Source organism: Crotalus tigris, unplaced genomic scaffold (genome assembly GCF_016545835.1).
Source record: "Crotalus tigris isolate CLP2741 ecotype Arizona unplaced genomic scaffold, ASM1654583v1 scf7180000018518.7366548510:968632, whole genome shotgun sequence".
Lineage (NCBI taxonomy): Eukaryota > Metazoa > Chordata > Lepidosauria > Squamata > Viperidae > Crotalus > Crotalus tigris.
Window position 1 is genome coordinate 763957 of NW_024097054.1, and position 21279 is coordinate 785235.

The 21279-nt window shown below is 42.8% G+C and overlaps 1 protein-coding gene across 1 annotated transcript in view; it reads left to right on the forward strand.

Annotated features, from left to right (window-relative positions):
• The first annotated feature begins 2408 nt into the window (after positions 1-2408).
• The window catches only part of LOC120312556 (serine-rich coiled-coil domain-containing protein 1-like), a 184303-nt gene continuing 165432 nt past the window's right edge, over positions 2409-21279 (forward strand). The window contains exon 1 of the mRNA XM_039353412.1: positions 2409-2931. The gene's annotated coding sequence lies outside the window, so the exon portion shown is untranslated. The remainder of the gene's footprint in view (positions 2932-21279) is intronic.

Sequence of the window (21279 nt, forward strand, 5' to 3'; positions counted from 1 at the left end):
AATATTGGCTGTATTTGTTTAAGCAGGTTCATCTTTCCACACTAGTGATAAGATTTTCCATTGAAGTGTTAAAAATACCTCAGCAAGTGGCACCATCTGATTGACCTTATCTGAGCATAGACGTTAAGCGAGACCAGACAGGTAGTGCTTGAGTAGAAGACAAAGAAGGGTTCTAGCTAGACTGGGAAAAATAAAATGTAAATTAAAAAAAAAATACTGGAAGAAGGCAATAGCCCTCCATCTAATCCTTTCCAATTTAATATCAAGAAAACTACCCAGATACACACGCCCATGAAGTCATCTGAAGTTAAGATAATATAAGCTTTATTGTCATTTTTATACTGTGGGCACAATGCCACACATCAAAAATGAAATTTAGTTGCCCGCTCTCAAAGTGAAACACATATATGACACACACCTAAGCATATTATGAACAACATATGTATAGTCCCACATCCCTACATATACGTAGCAAATAAATATTAAATATTGTCCATCTTGAATATATAACGGAAAGAGGAAGCTTGAGAGTTCGCAAGGTTAATGCTGTATGGAATGAAACTCTGGCTGAATCTGGATGTTCTGCTTCGGATACCATGAAGCCCCCTCCTCCCAGAAGGTAACAAGGAAAACAGGTCGTGAAGAGGATGTGTAGTGTCCCAGATAATCTTATGGACCCTGCTCAAGCAGCGCTTCTGTGCTATGTCCTGGATGGGAGGGAGGGAACTGCCAATGATCTTTTCGGCCATTCTCACCACTCTCTGCACTGCCTTCCTGTCTGAAGCAGTGATGCCTCCAAACCAGACTCTGATGCTGTATGACAGGATGCTCTCGATTGTCCCCCTGTAGAAAGTTGAGCTCCAATTGGTGATGTTTCAGTTACGAAAAGCTACACTGAAAAGAAAATTACAGCACCCTAGAGATTTTTATGATTTGTGAACTCTGCCAATTAGGGTTTGCTTAACCACAGTTGAAAGAAACCACGGCTTCAGCATGACATGGAGAGGAACTAGTTAACCTCATTCCACTGACTTCAAACTAAATTCCACCCACTGTAAATTCCATGACATAAAAAAAACACTTGAAATTAAAAGACAACGAAGAGCAATACCTACAGATAGACCCATGCTGCTAAGCTATATGCAGTTAATTAATTAGTGCACTGAATCAGTACACTTTTCCTTGGTTGGAGTTTGATTAGCTTTCCATTTGGCTGCTTCCTGGTTAAGGAGGGTTAAAGGGAAAAAAAACCCCAACACTTTGCCACTCCCATCCTTCACTTATATACACACACATCCAAACTCTCAAGAGGTAAAGGTACAACAAAATGATGGTAAACATCCAAAGGTCATCTAGAGGCTGTTGCCTTGAAGATATTTGCACAGCCTAAGGGAGAAAAAGGCACACTTGTTTCATTCATACATGGTGCAAAAAATGCAATCAGAAACAGTTACCCCTTTTTCATCACCTCCTCCTCCCCCCAAAAGGCAAATGAGAGTCTTTTTAATCTGTATGAGTCTAACCCTAATCACTGCTTTGGCTGAATATTGCTTTTCTAGCTGATTGGTGCAAATCAGAATGGCATCTAAACTGCTGTGCATTTTTTCCTTGAGCTCCAAGGCGTCAAATGTAATCATAATCACCTGCAGCACAATTGTATACAATCTATAGAGTTTACTTCCCAGAAAAACATATTTAGGATATCAACCCTGGGATGTGCGTACATCTGGCGAGAGTTTAATTGCTTGTTCAAAGAAAAAAAAAGAGGCCTTCAAAGTGACCTTGACTTTGAGCACCAAGGATGCAAGTGGATTATAACATTTTGTTATAATCTGGAATTCGGGGCACCTTCGGGCACCTGATGCAAACCTACCAAGCAACTCATCCCTGATAAGCGAAATAAAGGGTGTAAAAAAATAGGCTATTCCCCACCCACATTGTTCCTCTTCCAAGCTGGTGCTTTAAACGAGATTTCCTCAACACTACTGTATTTTTTAGAAATGCTGGACTACAATTCTCACAATAGTCCTAATGGAAAAGGGGGCACCAGACTCTGAAAATTGCCCTCAACCCAAGGGGAAAAAGTAGGAAAGATAACCCTTAACAGACACGCCTAAGATCTATACCCCAGCCTTCCCCAGTCCTAGGCCCTCCATCCAGATCAACTGGATTCCACCCCTCCTTATTTTCAGCCAGCATGGCTGGTGCAGGTTGGGGAGGATGGGACTCCAAGTCCAGGAGACCCGGAAGACCCGAAGCTGGGAGAAGGCTGAAGGTCACCAAGATCACGCCTTTCTTGGAGGTCTTCTCCTTCGGAAGTTACAGCTTCTCCCAAACTCTTGCTGGCTTGAGAGAGAGAGAGAGAGAGAGAGAGAGAGAGAGAGAGAGAGAGAGCAACAAACCTGTTCCACCCTTGGCTGACTCAGAGCTCAGCAAGGTGAGGCCTTTTTAATCCTTCGTGTCAATCCCTTCTCGAAAGCCCGATCTCTGAGCTGGCGGCTTCGCCTCGTTCCCGCTCCCGCCCCAGCTAGCCGAGAGAAAGAGAGAGCCGCGCTGCAATGCGCTCGCGAAGAAGTGGCACGGCACCACCACCGCCGCGTAGCACATACAGACGCGCACTCACACCCTCCCGGACGCCTGACTCGCAAGCGCCTCCCCTTTCGTCCCTCCCCGGCTTCTCTTCTCCTCTCCCCGTCTCCTCGCCACAAACAGCGCCGGCTGCCAAGGCGCCTGTCACTCGGCTGCGTCTACTCTTCGCCGGCGCTCTTCTCCGGAGACGGCAGCAACATGAGTGCCGGGAAAACGCTGCCTTCTCCCGCTGCGGTTCAGCCTCGGATCGGCTCTGCTGGGCGCTCGGTGGATTAAACTGCTCCCGGGCGGCTGCTGCTACCAACTGCTATCGCTGCTGCTACTACCAACTCTGGACCAAGGGTGGGTTCCCCTCTCTTTCTCTTTCCGTGACAGATGAGGAAATTAAAAGGACCAAACCAGGAAGGAGTTGGGGAGATCAGGGACCAGGCAGACTCTCCGGGGCCACCCGAGCCCATCATCCGCAGCGCTTCCCAGCACCCAAGCTCTCACTTGGAGGCGGTCCCGAGGCAACTAGCGGTGGCTCAGCCAAGGGAGAACGTAAACCTTTGGGCAACCCCGTCAACTCGGGGCTTATTGCGCTGGGGGACGCATTCACACGCGCGGGGCGGGGAGGGAGATCCTAGGGTTTCATGGACGCGTGTCTGCGGGGGAGGTGCGAAGGGAAGGGAGCGAAAGTGACCTCGAGCGCTGCGCAGTTAGGGAGACTTCCTATTTTGGGAAGGGAGAAGTGTGTGTGTGTGGGGGGGGGGGTTCACTCGGGGAAAGCGCCGGGTTCAAAATGCAGGCGGTGGCCGGGTGGGCGGATCACGAGAAGGGTGGAGGAGAGAGAGAGAGAGAGAGGAAAAGTGCCCGGCTAGGGGAGGAGGCGGCTGGACCGGGAAGTGGTGCAAAGGCTGGGTGGCTTTAGGAGGCGTCCTGCAGGTAGATACGGGGTTGGGCAAGGCGGCAGCGGCAGCTGATTGGGAGACAAGAGGCTGGACTAGGAGGGAAGCCGGAGCCGGTACGTTGGTTACGCCGAGTGCGGTCGCCGTGGCAAAGAAGCAGCGGGGCTGGGGGCGAAAAGAGCCGCAGTGCCTCGGGTCTTGTGCGCCAAGCGGGTTTTTCAGAGCTTAATCCCCCGGGTTTGGTTGGAGCAATTCGGCAGCGGCGGTTGGATTAGGGCGAGGGCGGATGGCTTTGTGGCAAGGCTGTTTTGGAAGGGGGGAGTGTACGTGTGCACGCGGGCGAAGGGGTTCGAGGTTGGACTTCTTGCAAGAAGCGAAGCTCCCTGTGGTGAAGAGGGTCTCTCTCTCTCTCTCTCTCTCTCTCTCTCTCTCTCTCTCTCTCTCTCTCTCTCTCTCTCTGTCCCTCTCTCTCCCCACCTTTCCGCTCCCCTCCCGCCACGGTTCTGCAGCACTTGGCAGCTGGGTGAGGCTGGAAGCCATGTGGATACGCCGGCAGTGCCACATGGCATCTCCTTAGCCTACTCACTGTGACTTTCTTCTCTTGCCATTTGCGCTGCAAGCCACTGTCCAAAATTCCTGCTGGACCCATTTGTTCAAGATTCCTCTCTGTGCAATAGGGATGGTTGGGGTACATGTAACAATTGGGGTGGCTGGTGGCAGTGATTGGGGGAGCTGGAGGAGAGAGAAAGCTATGCATGATTCCTTGTGATTGTGTGCAAGATGTGGAACAGGAGACAAAGGTCAAGTAAGAGTTGTATTCTCAAGGTACTGTAGTCCAAATAAAAGACCTGCCAACCCAAGAAACATATAAGGAGGCTGGCACACACTGACCTACAACTGCTTTCCACAGGCAATTCTCCCAGCAGTGGAAACCCTGAGCTTTGATCCTGAGTCATGTTGCAAAGAAGGGGCAATGCCTAGGGTTTTTTGTTCCTTTTTTTCCCTTAGGGATAGATGGCTGAAATCAATTAATTCATTTTACAAGGAAATGGACTCAGGCTGCTGGATTGGTATGAAGAACAGAATTCCTGGAAAGTGTTTGAATGGGGAGATGGTGTCGGCAGATGATGACGCCTGCGTTCCTGGATGGTTCATTTTTACACACTGACTGATGATGCTTACCTGCGCCTTTTTTTTCCTGTCATTGAAGAAAATGAACGTGATAGTAAGATAGGATAATTGTACATTTAATAGCAAGAGCAAGGCAAATGGAGGTGAGAAAGGAAGGCGTAGGAAGATCTAATGGCTTCTTGCAATGCACTGTTTGGTCATTTTTCAGTCCCCCCCCCCCCCCCGCAACATAAGGAGAGACATCTTGCCAAATAGTTAAGAGGGTCATTTTCAATGCCTCTAAGCAGAGTGAAATTCCAGAACAGATTTCACTGGGATGGAACCTCAGAGATAGGGAAGCCTGGAAATTTGAGAGGGCTAATTTATCAAATTCCCTGTCACTGCATTACTTTCCTGCTCAGTATGCAGTAACTGTTGCCACTTCGGGGGGCCCCTGAGTGCATCAGGCCATGTGCCCGGTGGGTTTCAGGAGATTAGAAAGCTTCATGGAGTAAATGGAAGGGAAAGGAACAGAAATGGAAGGGAAAGGAACAGAAAACAGAACTGTAGAAGTGCTGAGGTTCAGTTTCTGGCATTGCCCATTTTCGGGGATCAAATGAATGAAACATTCTCAGGGATAGTGAAAGACAGATTAGTAAGGGGTTGTTTTCTATATTCACAGTGGGGTAAGGCAGCAAGACGGTAACAGGTCTGCCAACTCTGTGGGAGGTGCTTATAGATGAATAGGAAAGAGCGCCTCCAGGAAATCAGACAAGTTTCGAGGTGCCTAAGGCTGTGCACTGGGAGGGCAAGGAGCAGGTGAAGGATTTTTTGCTTATTAAGGATTTTTCATTCATGAAATGTTCACCTAGTGGCGTTCCTGCTGCATTTATTAGGCTTCCCCTTTCAGCCTGACAGCGTGAAGTAATCACACATATTTTTGCTGATTTTTTTTTTTTTTTGGCATTTTCACAGCTGAAGTGAGTACAAAACAATTAGAACAGCCCTCTTTCCTTGAGAGAGAATTCAAAGGTAGGGTTGTTTCCACCTCTATTTCTTTCAGGTTTAGGTTGTACTTGAAGTGTTAAAATCCTCAAGAGAGATGGGATGAAGAGAGCAAGAGTGATTTTGGCTGGGAAAAGAGAAAACAGGTGTAGGAAAGGTTTTACTAGCACTTTACATCTTGCTTAAGTTTAGAAAGGGGATAAAAAGAAAGCATGTTCTGAAAACCAGCTCTGGGCGTATATGAAAGTGAATTATTGATGATCTGGGAAAGCTAAGCTGGCAGATAACTGCATGGAACCTTTCTGGAGGCATTGTGTATTGCAGTTCCTTGTAATATCAAGTATTTCTGAACTACAAGTGCAGTTAAAAAGTTCGGGATTTGCAATTAGGAAAAGAGAATGATGCTAATCAATGAATCGCAATAGCAATTCAACCATCTTTTCCACTAGAGAACATCTGTGATTTGAATTGTTCCTGAGTTTGGGGAGAATACCATCTTCTGGATTGCTGCTGTAGAAACCTTTTAAAGGGCTTTGCACGAGCATTTATCTTGTTTGGCCAAAAAAAAAAAAAAAAAAAATGTCTGCTGTGAAATACTGTTTGTTTTAGCTTCAAGTTTATCAACATGCCCTGGCGTAGGATTACAGGAAGCATGAAGCTGTCATACTAGTGCAGCTTAAAAACATATTTTCCCTGCAACAGTTCTAGCATTACATTTCTACTCATTAACCCCATCTCCAGTAGTCTGTGACTAGGTAAATTGACTTTCTCTGCCAGCTATTACCATACTCTTCACTTTGAAGCGCTAATTCCATTTGGTATTGCTTTTAGTTGTATTTAAAATTCATTTCTGCAGTCTGGTCTGAACTGCTGTAACCTAATTCTTGTTTGAGAAATATTGTCCCATATTTGAATTTCCTGGATAATGTGGTTGACCTCCTGGATGTCTCTGGTATTGTGGTTCTGCTTGTGAATGAAATTGTCCCTTTAAAAATGAAGTTGCATTCTAAGGAATGTTCCTATATGTTGTCTTCGGGTGACCATAAATGCTGGACCATTTGATTTTCTGTCCTGATCCATTCTGCAAATCTCTGCAAAAAGGGTGGCTTTGACTCAGAGCACAATCTTTCCAACTTTCCCACTTTGCTCCCTGTGACTATTAGCTGTACTCAACACTAATACCAAGCTTCAAATACCAGTTTTGCTTATCAACTATATCTCCACTCACCTATGCACCTGGCCTGCTTACTTTTTCATTTGTTCCATCAGCAAAATAAAAAAATAATGTATGTCTACGCTGTAGAGCTGTTGAAGTGAATGACTAGGATGAAAGGGATGTTTTGCAACTGAGATTGTAAAACACTGAGGTGGAGAGGTAAAACCTGTCTGAGATCTCAGCATAAACCCACAGGACTAGTTAATGTACTGTTCACCGAAGAAAAGTATTATTCTTGCTTGGTCCACAGATGAAAGGAGGCCTAGAGTTAAGGGACTAATTGTTCTACTTCCTTTTTTCTTTGCTTCTTCCGCTCTTCAATCCCTCCTCCCATTCCTGCTCCCCAGTATTTCGTGTCTGTAATAGTGTGTGATATTTTCCTGGTTCAGTAGCAGGGAAGCAAAATAGCAGTAGCAGTAGCAAAATCAGCCTCTCTTGTTTTCTGTGTCTTTTTTACAGTTATTAAATGTGACTGTTTTGTGTATTTTTTTTTAATTAAGTGCTGTATGTCACCCAGAGTCACTTTTGTGCGAGATGGGCAGTTGTACAAATACAATAAATAAGTAAAATAAAAATTGGAAGGTTGAACATCGGAATCTGGGGAAGCCCTGAAGCAGGGCAATCTGCAAGATTGTGTAGGTCTTTATAAAATCCTTAAATTGAGGAACACGAGAGTGCAAATTGCACAACTATATAGTATTTGGGATATATTCTCAGGGTATCTGGCTTCTTGTTGCTGGATTTTTCTTTCTAATACACACAGTTATGTTGTGTAACAAGTCTCCCAACTTTTTTTTAAGTATTTTGTTTTTTTTGTAAAGCACACAGAGAGCTTCAAATATTAGGTGGTTTAATTTTTAAAAATAAATGATAAAGGGTAAAAATGGCAATTTGATCACATCGCTTTTGAATAGAATCTGACTCATATTTATGATGGTTGCAATGTCCCAGGATCATGTGATCAACTTTGGCGACTTTCAATGGGGAAGCCAGATTCACTTAACAACCATGTCCCTAACTTAATGACTGCAGTGATTTACTTAACAACTATAGCAAGAAAGGTTGTAAAATGGGGAAAATTCATTTAACAAATGTCTCACTTAGCAACAGAAATTTTGGACTCATGGTTGTAAATCAAGGACTACCTGTGTATTATAGTTGTGAAAAAATGATACAAATACAAAAGCATTATGGGTCTGTGCCTTTAGTACTAAGACTAAGTCTTCATGTGAAATCTGCATGGCCTAGTGTAATTTTTACAGCTGCACAGTTGTAAGTCTTGTTTTCTTACAAGTAGTCCTTGACCTCCAACCTAGAACTAAGGAGAAACTTCCTGACAGTGAGAACAATTAACCAGTGGAACCACCTGCCTCTAGAAACGGTGAATGCTCCAACACTGGAAGTTTTTAAGAAGAGACTGGACAGCCATTTGTCCGAAATGGTATAGGGTTTCCTACCTGAGCAGGGGGTTGGACTAGATGATGTCAAAGTCCCTTCCAACTTTACTACTACTATTATTATTATTATTATTATTATTATTATTATTATTATTATTATTATTATTTACTTATGACATGTTGCTTAGCAACTGTTCAAAGTTACGATGGACTTCCCTGGGGGATTTATGACCCAGATTCAAAGTTCTGAGAGCTTCTTCCACTTCTCCCTGTGATCATGTAATTGCACATTGAGCTCTTGGGAACCTGACTGCATTTGTAGTTGATTAGTGTCCAGGGTCAGATGTCGGGGTTTATGACGGTTTTGCCAAAATCCAGCACACATGATATTGGTCATTCTCAATAATTCCTAAACAATTGTTCAGTTTAGTTTGGCAGATGTTTTCTTGGTTGAGATGATAGGTGATCCATGTCATATGAAGACAAGGGAGACAACCTGTTGAATCATTTCCTGCAGTTGGGAATTGGTGGCAGTCATTTTGTTAACTAATATGAGTGGCCTGTGAAATTCATGTGTTCTTATCTGGTTATCCATCTCCCTGGCTGTCTATCCATCCATCCATCCATCCATCCATTTTATCTAATTTATCTAATCTAGCTGGCTATCCAGCTCTCTGACTATCCATCTATCTGGCTATGTAGAATGGGTATTAAATGCCTAACTGAAGCCACTTAAATACCTGTGTTTCTCTTGGCTGCCTACTTTTGAAAACACAATTCCCTTGTATGTTTACTCCAGAGGATGTTCTACTTGAAAGGGATTTGAAACACACATACTCTATAGCCAAATTAAATCTTTCATTTACTGATTAATCTCCTCACAGCTCAGTGGGACTTATTCCTATGTAGGCATGCTGCGAATGCCACCTTGATATCAAGCAGACCTTGTGTGGACACTGCTGGGAAAGTTTTTTTGTCATCTATTGCCAACAATGCTGTAGTTCCCTTGCTGTTGTCCAAGTTCAGTTAGAGTAGAGATATGAGTAAACAAGCTGGAATTAAACCAAATAAAATAGTGAGATGTTGGTCTTCAGGCTTTGATATTGTGATTCTGCTTGTTGTGAATGAAATTGTCCCTTTAAAGATAAGATTGCGTTCTAGAAATGATCCTATCTATTATTTCTGGATATCCCGATGATGGTGGAAAAAAGGAATATGTTCACATGTTTACATCAATGAGTTCTGCTGTTGTCATTCTTGAACTGGTATCAACTATCCATAGTCTGATTATATCTCATCTTGATTCTTGCAAGGTGTTTAATTTACGGAGTTAACACTTGAGGAGTGCCAGGACACTTCAGTTAGTACCAGACGTGGCACCTTGCTTGCTAATTGGGACACAGTTCTGGAACTATAATACTGAGTTGTTAAAAAAAATCTTAGAATATATGCTAGATCATTGTGTTGGTCTCATCAGATAAGCAATTCTATTTTGATATGTGTCTCTCCAAAGAGTAAGGTCATCGGGAGTTTCCCTAGTTTTGATGACCACACTTTTTGAGGTCTAAGGACATTCTCTTAGGTTGCTCCCAAACTCTGGAAGATGCATCTTGGCGATTTCTTATCCTCCACACTCTTTTTGTTTTTAAGAAATCAAGATCTTCTATTTCAGCCAGGCCATTTTAGCCTAATGTAGTTTAATAGTCATTGTAATTTTAACCCTTATAATTCTCTACGGACAGTAAGAAGGGATATGAATGATCATAATAAATAATAGCTGATGGATGGGGGTTCAGAAACAATCACAGCCTATACAGTATGGATGTACGTGCTTTGTTTGTTTACATTATTTATGTTTTCCCTATCTTGCAAACCATCCCTGGGGAGCATATAGCATTAAAAGTACATTCAGTGGAACGTAAAATTCAATATGACCATTGAAAAATAATAGAAGCAGGTAACTCTCAGCAACCCACTTGTACTCTGGAATGAAAACCAAGAGAAGGGGCCATCTCCTCCCAAAACAACAACAACAACAACGCCATTAGGGACAACGCTGCAGCACACAGTTCCCTTGGATTTGCTGTCCCAGAAACACAGCTGGCTTACTGCTTGAGTAAAAGGCAGGCCTTTAAGAGAAAGAAAAAGGGGGAATAAGCAGAGAATCTCGTCTATGCTGTAATTAAAACTAAAATTGTAAATGTTTTGGAAATAGCTAAACCTTTCTAGCTTGAATAGCCCACCATTTATCTGTCAGTCCTGGAACAACTGTACTAAATTTGCAGGCTACTAGATAAGATTCTGGAGTTTGAATAACAGAATAACAGAGTTGGAAGAGACCTTAGAACAGTGTTTCTCAACCTTGACAATTTTAAGGCATGTGGACTTCAACTCCCAGAATTCCACAGCCAGCATTGCTGGCTGTGGAATTCTGGGAGTTGAAGTCCACATGCCTTAAAATTGTCAAGGTTGAGAAACACTGCCTTAGGAGGTCTTTTAGTCCCTGCTCAAGTGGGAAACCCTAAACCATTTCAGACAAACGGTTGTCCGTATTCTTCTTTAAAATCTCCAGTGTTGGAGCACTCACAACTTCTGGAGGCAAAGTGTTCCACTGAATAATTGTTCTAACTGTCAGGAAATTTCTACTTATCTGGTTATTGGAAGTATGTTCTTCTTCCATAATGACTGAGATTTGAGCTCCTTTAAGAACAGTTCTAATACTGAGGTTTGTTTGCGGTTTTTTTCTTGCAATTGCTGGCTTTATGACCTGACAGCATATTATGGCACAAATAAGAACTTGGGAATTGAAATATATGGTGTAGTTCACAGCTGGCTGATTCAATCCTAAAATGCTTATGAGGGGGCCTATACCACTGTTATAATGTATATTATGCATGCAATCGGATAAGCAATAGCTTAGCTATTCTCAAGCTAAATCTGGGAGCATATATGCACATTGCTTTTTCCCTGCCTGGCAAATAACAAATCGGGTGCAGTGGTCTTCTTTGTATGAGTGTGGAGAATCACGTGAAATTTCCCTTCTGGATTGTAACAAAATACTTGTACTTTATGTGAGGCAATTGCTTTTATCAACTTGGTTATCTGTGCTATACATGATAGGTTATAATAAAGCACAAGAATTGGGTATAAAAACGGAAGAAACTTGTAGCTGAAATACAAACTTACCAGTGCAAGGATGACATTGGATGGAAAAAGTAAGATAAGCTGCAAATATATCTTCATTAATATCTCCTTGCTTTCATTGTGGATTTTCCTCTTGTTCTAGATTGGGGAACAAACAAATTTTCCTTCTTCCCCATCTAGATTGGGGAACAAGGAAAATTAATTTAGATTGGGGATCATGAGAATAAGCAGCCATGTAAGAATGGATAGATTGAATGGAATTTGGTGCCTCCAATAAGCTTAATGGTTGCTATTTTCTATATACATCTGTTTTCTTTATTTTGATGTTCATGTCCCTTAAGGGCCAAATATAGGCAAATGCAATGTCAGCATTTCTTTTACAATGCACATTATCTGTTATGTTCTAGAAAGAGAGAGTTGACCAAATTTGAAGGTTTTTTTAAATCAAATTTGGTCATGCTAGTGAATAATTCACAAAGGCAGTCTTGTTTAGCTCCTGCCTTGTTTACTGACTGTTTGCAGGTACAACAGTGATGAAAAAGTAATTTTGTGACCAATCCTCACATTTAAGGCCTTCTCAAGTCTGTAAAGCAAGGAAAGCTGAAGTAACAATAACAAAAACAACAGCCCTCTCTAAGTGCTTTACAGAGTCAGCATACTGTCCCCAACAATTTGGGTCCTCATTTTACTGACCGCAGAAGGATGGAAGGCTGAGTCAACCTTGAGCTGGTCAAGTAAGATTTATAAGCACAGTAGCGGTTTCACTCAGTGACTGCTCCACTTTATGATCAAGTTTATGAGCCGAGGTGGCGCAGCAGTTAGAGTGCAGTACTGCAGGCCACTTTAGCTGACTGTTCAGCAGGTCAGCGGTTCAAATCTCACCTGCTCAAGGTTGACTCAGCCTTCCATCCTTCCAGGGTAGGTAAAATGAGGACCCAGATTGTTGGGGGCAATGTAAATATATATATATATACATTGCTTACTGGTGTACACCGCTTAGAGAGTGCTTGCACTTAAAGCGGTATATAAGTCTCATAAATAAAATAAAATAAATAAATAAAATAAATAAGTTGCTGATACCAATTGTGGTAGCTAAACAAAGACTATCTATATGCACTGGATTGTTTCATAAAGGTTTCCCCAACTACTGCAATTAAGTAAGGACATTAAGAGCACTTTCACACAGTTGCTGCCTTGGTGTATGAAGCTTCCCCACAAAATGCTTTTTTAACAGAAAAGATGGATTGGGATGTTCTCCATTTTATCTCTCTCTCTCTCTCTCTCTAATCTATATATCTATATGCAGTGCTTTTTTTCTAAAAAAAAAAAAGGTGCTGGAACTCATACATGTCATACAACCCGCCTTGCCTACCCTACAAGGTTCCATCCAAAATAGGTGCCGGAACTCCATTCTGGACGTTCTATGACAAAAAAGACCCTTGTCTATATGTATCATTATGTAATTGTGACATTTATATAATGACATCACTGTCTGTTTCTGTGTCTATATCCATTTTGCAACAATGATGCTTTACTCTGAATGACGCTGTGTATCCTTGGGATAATACTGCATTTTCCAGCGTATAAGGCGACTCGGCGTATAAGACGACCCCGACTTCGGAGACGATTTGCATGGTTAGAAAGTTGTCTTATATGCTGGAAAATACGGAATTTTCCAGCATATAAGACAACTCGGCGTATAAGACGACCTCTGACTTCGGAGACAATTTTCATGGTTTAAAAAGTCGTCTTATATGCCAGAAAATACGGTATATATATTTATGTAGTGATGTCACTACATACATGTCACAATTGCATACTTGGGCCCTGATATTTGATGCAAAAAGGTAAGTTGTGGCATTTATCTGATGTGACATCACACACATTTTGTCATTTGCCCCCCCATTTCCCTATGGATGCTACTTCCTAGTTGTTTGTTTCTGTATTTTTAATAATGATGAAATGGGCTTCTGAGAAAGCCCACTGCTGCACTGTGCGACTGTTTTATTTATAAGAATGCCTTTGGGGCTCAAACAGAGGCCAGAGGCATTCTTAGGAATAAGTGTTTTGTTACATGCTGACATTTCACTTTTCAGCATAGAAATTGCCTTCTAGATTTTTTTTTTTAATATGGAAGTTTCAAGAGGTATCCAAGTATGCAAACAATGTGTTTGAGGTCTCGAGTGACAAAGGTTTCTGACAGTGACCATATTTGCATGGAATTCCAAGAAAGCCACACTTACAGAGACCTACTACATGCATGTAGAAATAGTCCTCACTTACAGGGACCTACTACATGCATGTGCAAGTAGTCCTCGATTTATGATTACAGTTCAGATCAGAATTTCCATTGCTAAGCAAGGTTGTTAAGTAAATTGTAGCTGATTGTACAACCTTTTTTGCCACGATTGTTAAGTGAATCATGTAATCATTAAGTAAATCCAACCTTGCCCATTGATTTTGCTTTTGGAAGCCAGCTGAGAACCTCAGGTCACAAATGGCAGTCACGTGACCCCAGGATGCTGCAATCATCTTAAATACATACCTGTTGCCAACCTTCTGAATTGATCAGGTCACCGTGGGGACGTTGCAACGTTTGTAAGTGTGAGGACTGGTTTTAAATAACCTTTTTTCAGTGCTGTTGTAACGTCAAAAAGTTGTTAAACAATTGTAAGGGAAGGACCATCTGTATGAAACTGGTTTGAGGACAGTGACTGAAAATTCTTTTCAACTTTCAACAGTGCTAGGGCTGCACCTTCCTTGTTCTCATTGGGCATTTGATGTGACCATCTTTGCCTGCCACTTTTGCAGATTTTTAGAGGGCTTAAAAAAAATTACAATCTTTATTTTACCATGCCCAACAAAGAGTAGAGAGATCTGGGGACATGTTCTGAGTGTTGATGCCTTCTATTTTGACTCTTGTCTCACTGTAGTCTTTGAATCATGTTGAACTATACAATTTAGTGTTCATTGCTTCAGCCAGTCTGCAGCCTTTTAAAGCAGAGGTCTCCAACCTTGGCCACTTTATGACATAATAATAATAATAATAATAATAATAATAATAATAATAATAATAATAATAGTAAGGACTCGATAGTAGACAAAATGCCAAATCCAGTCTGAACATCTGGCTGACTGTGCGATGATCGATAATAATAATAATAATAATAGACGAGAAAGAACTGGAGAAGATAACAAAATACAAAAACCTACAAATAGAAATAGAAAGACTGGCAAAAGCAAGCAAGGCTAGTACCAATAGTAATAGGCGCCTTGGGTGCAATCCCAAAACAACTGGAGCACCACTTGAACACCATTGGCATTGACAAATTTGCCATTAGTCAATTGCAAAAGGCGGCCTTACTAGGAACTGCTTCCATCTTGCGACAATATCTGTAATACCATTAAACATCCTTGGTAAGGACTCGATAGGTAGACAAAATGCCAAATCCAGTCTGAACATCTGGCTGACTGTGCGATGATCCATAATAATGATGATGATGATGGAGGACCTTGGAGGTCATCTAGTCCAACCCCCTGCTCAGGCAGGAAACCCTATACCATTTCAGACAAATGGCTGTCCAGTGTCTTTTAAAAAACTTCCAGTGTTGGAGTATTCACAGCTTCTGGAGGCAGTTTGTTCCACTGATTAATTTTTCTAACTGTCAAGAAATTTCTCATTAGTTCTAGGTTGCTTCTCTCTTTGGTTAGTTTCTATCCGTTGCTTCTCGTCCTGCCTTCAGGTGCTTTGGAGAATAGCTTGACACCCTCTTCTTTCTGGCAACCCCTGAGATATTGGAACACTGCTATCATTGTTCTGTCAGAAAATTTTCCTTAGTTCTAGGTTGCTTCTCTTTGGTTAATTTCCATCCTTGTGTTTCTAATCAGTTTACGGTGCTGTTTTTGATAGGTTGGACTGTTTTTTTCCCTTTGTGTAAAGACGGATGCAGAAAACAAGTTAAATAGTTCTGCTTTCTCCCTGTTGCTTGTCACCTTCTTGCCACTTTCTCCCACTAATGGACCAATCATTTCCTTACCTTTTTTCTTGTTTTCTACATGTTGAAAGAAGCTTTTTTTGTTATTTTTTTACTTTTGCCGCAAGCATTAGTTCATTTTGAGCCTTAGCTTTCTTCACTTCATCTTTGTAGGCTCAGGCTATTTGCTGATATTCTGCCTTAGTTATGTGCCCCTCTTTCCACTTTTTATACTTGTCCTTTTTGTCTTTCAATTTATCAGAGAGTTCTTTATGTAGCCATGCTGGTTGCTTTTGAGAGCTGTTATTTTCTTTGTTGGTATTGTGCTAGACTGGGCTTTTATAATCTTACTTTTCAAAATTTCCCAAGCTTCTTGAGTTGTTTTCCCCTTGAGGATTCTCATCCATGGAATCCTTCCCAAGCTGTCTCTTAAGTTTATTGAAATTATCTCTCTTAAAGTCCAAGACTCTAGTTTGACTGTGTTCTATTGATTGTGCTTACATAATGTTGAATTCCAATATTTCATGATCACTCCCCCCCGCCCAAGGTTCCTGTGGCTTCAACACCTTCTATCATTTCATCTCTGTTAGTGAGAATTAGGTCCAATATGGCTGATCCTCTAGTTCCCTTCTCTACTTTTTGGGAGACAAAGTTGTCTGCTAGGTTTGTCAGGAATCTGTTTGATCTTCCACTTGGTGCAGAGTTCTTGTGGACTTCAACTCCCAGAATTCCTCAGCTAGCATGTTTCCTCAGCCTGTTTTAAAGCATGCTAAATGGTAGATAATTCTACTGGAGAAACATTTTCCCTCCTCCCATAATGATGCTTCCTCATTCTCATCACCTGTGCTGCTTGAGCCTGCTGATAATGCTAATTTAGTTTCTTTTTAAAAGACAACAAGAATGTTCTAATTTCATCCTTGGGTTCTCTTCCTTTATTAATCATGAATTATACAGCCACCTGTTAAAGGCTGAATACGCTCTTTTGGCTTACCAGTTCCTCTATAAGGTAATGAGTGCCAAAAAAAAAAAAAAAAAAAAGGAAACCCCCATTTTTTGGAATGGGGCTGTAGACAAATCTGGCTTAATGCATCCACAATTGTGTGTCAATAGAAACAATAGAAACGGCATGCTGGAGAGATCCAGAATGGCATTGTTTCCAAGTAACCGTTTGCTTCTGAGTATGTCTTTAGGGTTCATGGGATAAGGACATCAATTGAAGCAATTCATCTTCAAGTCATGAGCGACAATATGAAAGCAATAGATAAGAGTGTGCCACACGCACACAGAGGAATGTGCGCAGCTCCAGACATGTGAGATGTTCACAAATGCTCAGTGCACTGGCACAAAAGTCACCTCTTCAATGACATGTTTTCTATGCGGCGTTGCATGGGAGGTAGGTGATAGTTGTATGGCATTTGTTTCAGCTGTCAAATAGTACTTTATCACGGTGTGCACAAGTTTACGGAATGTAATGACTCCGTACCTCATACCAGGAATATGGCTGCCAATCCTGTTAGCATTTATTTATTTAATTAATCTCTATAGCTCCCCCTCTCCACCAAGAGACTCTGGATGGCGAACAATTCTAAAACAGTTAGGAACAAAATAAATATAAACAGTAGCTTCAGAAAACGATCATAATATATAACATATGATCATAGCATGGTACATTATGTTTCCTGGAAAGGTGCACACTGTATATTTTACTTTTTTTATTAGATGTATTAACCACCCCGATCTTTTGATTCTGGGCAGTATATAACAACAAAGTGAAACAATCCAGAAAATAATAGAAAACTAAATGATTAGTTAAATATAATAGAAATGTGTATGTATAAAGAATGTTTCATCCTTTTGTCAGCAACTTGTTTAAAAAAAGGAAAGTTCTCACAGTCTTTCTGAAGACAAAAATGAAGAATACTATACTATCCCAACTACCAGGGTGATGCACTTCATAATATGGAAATGCCACAGCCTTTGAAGCATGGAGATTTGATTTAGTCCATAGTCATGTTCAGATCTAACACTAAATTGTGTTTAGTGAAACTCTCTGTTTCAAGAAGTGCACCCTTTTTATTTGTGATAAATTGTGATTACACTTAATGCTTTCATGCAGCTCTGGTGGAGACATAAGGAGCTGAAACAGAAGAGGTCTAATGTTCAAGCAAGCTCTTCATGTAATGCTAAGTAGTTGATGAAGCTGAAGTCAGTTGTGGTCTGTACAATTTTGGATCTGAAAATACTGTACTTTCTTGGGACAGTGTGTGTGGACATGCTATCTCCCTGAATATTTATAGCGTAAAGGAGATTTGTGAGTTAGGAGCAAGCAATAGCTAAGAAAAGTTTATCAGCCATAATATTTCCATTGACAAATATGGTAAGCTATTGAAGTTTATGACTATTTTCCATTTCTTTTGTAAACACTACACAGTTTTTTTTTGTGAAATTGTAACTTATCAGGACCCAAGACTAATGTATTTGAACCAACTTTTTAAAAGCCACCCTTTCATATTGACCTTCAGAAACCATTAATTCTCCGTGTTTGTCCTTTAAATGAACTGTTGTTATTTTTTTTATTGTTACCTATTTAGAATGCGTTCTGAATCTTAGCTTAAGCTTTTTTTTACTGTTCCCTACCCATAACATTCTGATGATGTAGAATTTCTTAGAATGCTTTGTCCCTATTTTAAAAAAAGGACAGAAATAAAAAAAAACAAATGCATATGTTGATTTTCTTTTGACATTCCAGGTAATATGGTAAAATTTTGTAAACAGAACACATTTAGACTTTCAAGAGTTGAAGCTGCTGAGGTGGAAATCACCAATTCTCACATTGGAAAAAACTATTTTGTAAACAAGAGGCATAAAGCGGAAATTTTCAAGTCCATAAAACAAATAGTTGTAATATTGTTGGAGGGAGAAGAAGACTCAAGATTCAAAGCTTGGGATTAAAATATATAATGGACAGGATTCTTGGTTGTTGTTAAATAAAAAAAAATCTTGTTTATTTTATTTATTTATTTATTTAATTTTATTTATATGCCGCCCAATCCCAAAGGACTCAGGGCGGCGTACAGAGTTAAAACAATCATAAAACAATAAATAATACAGTCATACCGCGAGTCCGATCATATCCCGCCCCCCCCGGGACATCAGCCCCAGGCCTGCCGGAACAGGAGAGTTTTAATGGCTTTCTTAAAGGCCGGCAGGGTGGGAGTAGTTCGAACCTCGGGGGGAAGTTGATTCCACCAGGTCGGAGCCACCACAGAAAAGGCCTTTCCCTGAGGGCCCGCCGGCCGACATTGTCTGGCCGACGGGACCTGAAGGAGGCCTAATCTATGGGACCTCACCGGTCTCTGGGAACTGTGCATTAGAATGCGGTCCTGTAAGTAACTTGGCCCTATGCCATGAAGGGCTTTAAAGGTGATAACCAACATCTTGAATTGCGTCCGGAGACCCACAGGAAGCCAGTGCAGCTCGCGGAGGATAGGTGACACGTGGGCGTACCTTGGCGCGCCCACAATCGCTCTCGCGGCTGCGTTCTGAACCAACTGCAGCCTCCGAACGCCCTTCAAGGGTAGCCCCATGTAGAGCGCGTTACAGTAATCCAGTCTTGAGGTGACAAGGTCATGAGTGACTGTGAGTAAAGCCTCCCGGTCCAAATAAGGCCGCAACTGGTGCACTAGGCGAACCTGTGCAAAGGTCCCCCTGGCCACAGCCGATAGATGTTGTTCCAGATTTAGCTGTGAGTCCAGGAGGACACCCAAGTTGCGTGCCTGCTCTGAGGGAGGTAAATTTGCCCCCCCAGGACTAATGATGGACCATCCAGTTGGCCTTTGGGAGGCAAGACCCAGAGCCACTCGGTCTTGTCAGGGTTGAGTCTAAGCCTGTTCACCCCCATCCAGACCCTCACATCTTCCAGGCACCGGCACATCACGTCGACTGCTTCACTGAAAGGACACGGGGTGGAGATATATAATTGGGTATCATCCGCGTACTGATGATACCTCACCCCGTGTCGCCGAATGATCTCACCCAGCGGTTTCATGTAGATGTTAAAAAGGAGGGGGGACAGGACCGAGCCCTGAGGCACCCCATAATCGAGGCGCCTAGGGGTCGATCTCTGTCCGCCCGCCAACACCGACTGCGACCTGTCAGAGAGGTAGGAGGAGAACCACCGCAATACGGTGCCGCCCACCCCCACCTCTCCGAGACGATGCAGAAGGATACCATGGTCGATGGTATCGAAAGCCGCTGAGAGGTCAAGAAGCACCAGGATAGAGGAATAACCCCCATCCTGGGCTCGCCAGAGGTCATCGGTCAGTGCGACCAAAGCAGTCTCAGTGCTGTAGCCGGGCCTGAAACCAGATTGAAAAGGGTCCAGATAATTAGTTTCATCCAAGGATCGCAAGAGTTGGGACGCAACCACCTTCTCTACAACCTTCCCCACAAAGGGGAGGTTGGAGACTGGACGAAAGTTCTTCAAAACAGCTGGGTCCAGGGAAGGCTTCTTGAGGAGGGGCCTCACCACCGCTTCCTTTAAAGCAGCGGTTCTCAACCTTTCTAATGCCACAACCCCATAATACAGTTCCCCATGTTGTGGTGACCCCCAACCACTTATACATCACTGGATTCCAGGGGCGTGGCCAAAGAAAAGGAGGAAAAAATGGCGGACAGCCTTGTTTGGCGACCCCCGTGAAATGGTCGTTCGACCCCAAATGGGGTCCCGACCCACAGGTTGAGAACCACTGCTTTAAAGGTTGCGGGAAAGACCCCTCCATCAAGGAGGCATTGATTATCGCCTGGAGCCAGCCTCGTGTCACCTCCCTACTGACAGAAACCAGCCAGGAGGGGCACAGGTCCAATAAACAGGTGGCGGCATTCATTGCCCTCACGGCCTTGTCCACTTCATCAGGGGTCACAGGCTCAAACTTGCTCCAGATAACATGACTAAGACCAGCCCCTGGCAACTCGTCTGGCACTGCCCAGTCGGAGTCCAGGTCTCTCTGAATCTGAGCGATTTTGTCCGAAAGAAACTGAACAAACTCCTCAGCTCTCCCCTGCAAGGGTTCCTCCGCCTCCTCCACTTTAAGAAGGGAGCGGGTCACCCTAAACAAGGCGGCCGGGCGAGATTCTGCGGACGCAATAAGTGCGGAAAAGTGAACACACTTTGCCGCCCTTATCGCCACTAAATAAGTCCTAAGATAGGCTCTTAATAGTGATCGGTCAGATTCAGAGTTACTGGCCCTCCAACGTCGCTCTAGACGTCTCTTGTGGCGCTTCATCTCCCGGAACTCCTCAGTAAACCAAGGCGCCCTCCGGGGACCACCACCACAGAGAGGTCGCAAAGGCGCGATTCGATCCAGGGCCCCGGACGCTGCCTCATTCCAGGCCGCAACCAGGGACCCGGACGAGTTGTGGACAAGGGAGTCAGGTATTTCTCCAAGCTCCTCCTGGAACCGATCTGGGTCCATTAGGCGCCTGGGGCGGAACCACCTAGTCGGCTCCCTCTCCCTGCGATGGGGGAGTGATGCTCTGAAGTCCAGCCTCAATAGGAAATGATCTGTCCATGACAAGGGCGAGATCTCTAGTCCCCTTAATTCCAGATCATGTCTCCATTGCCCTGAGAGAAACACAAGGTCGAGTGTGTGACCATCCCTATGAGTCGGATCCTGAATTACCTGGGTCAGGTTTATGTACCTTCCTAATTCTTTGTATTAACTTTATTTACCTGATCACCTTGAGTCTGTCTGGGATGGTGAGTGGGGAGATAATCTAATTGTGTACTTGGTGTAGAACCTTGACAAGGTCTGATACACACTTCTGATATAATAACAAACTGTGATTTCCTGTCAGAAGAATAAGTTGTGGGCTTGGACATTTCCCTTCCTTCCTATTTCTCACACAAGGACAAGAAGCTTAAAATTTCTTTTGCGGCTTAGAGTAAACTGCCGCTT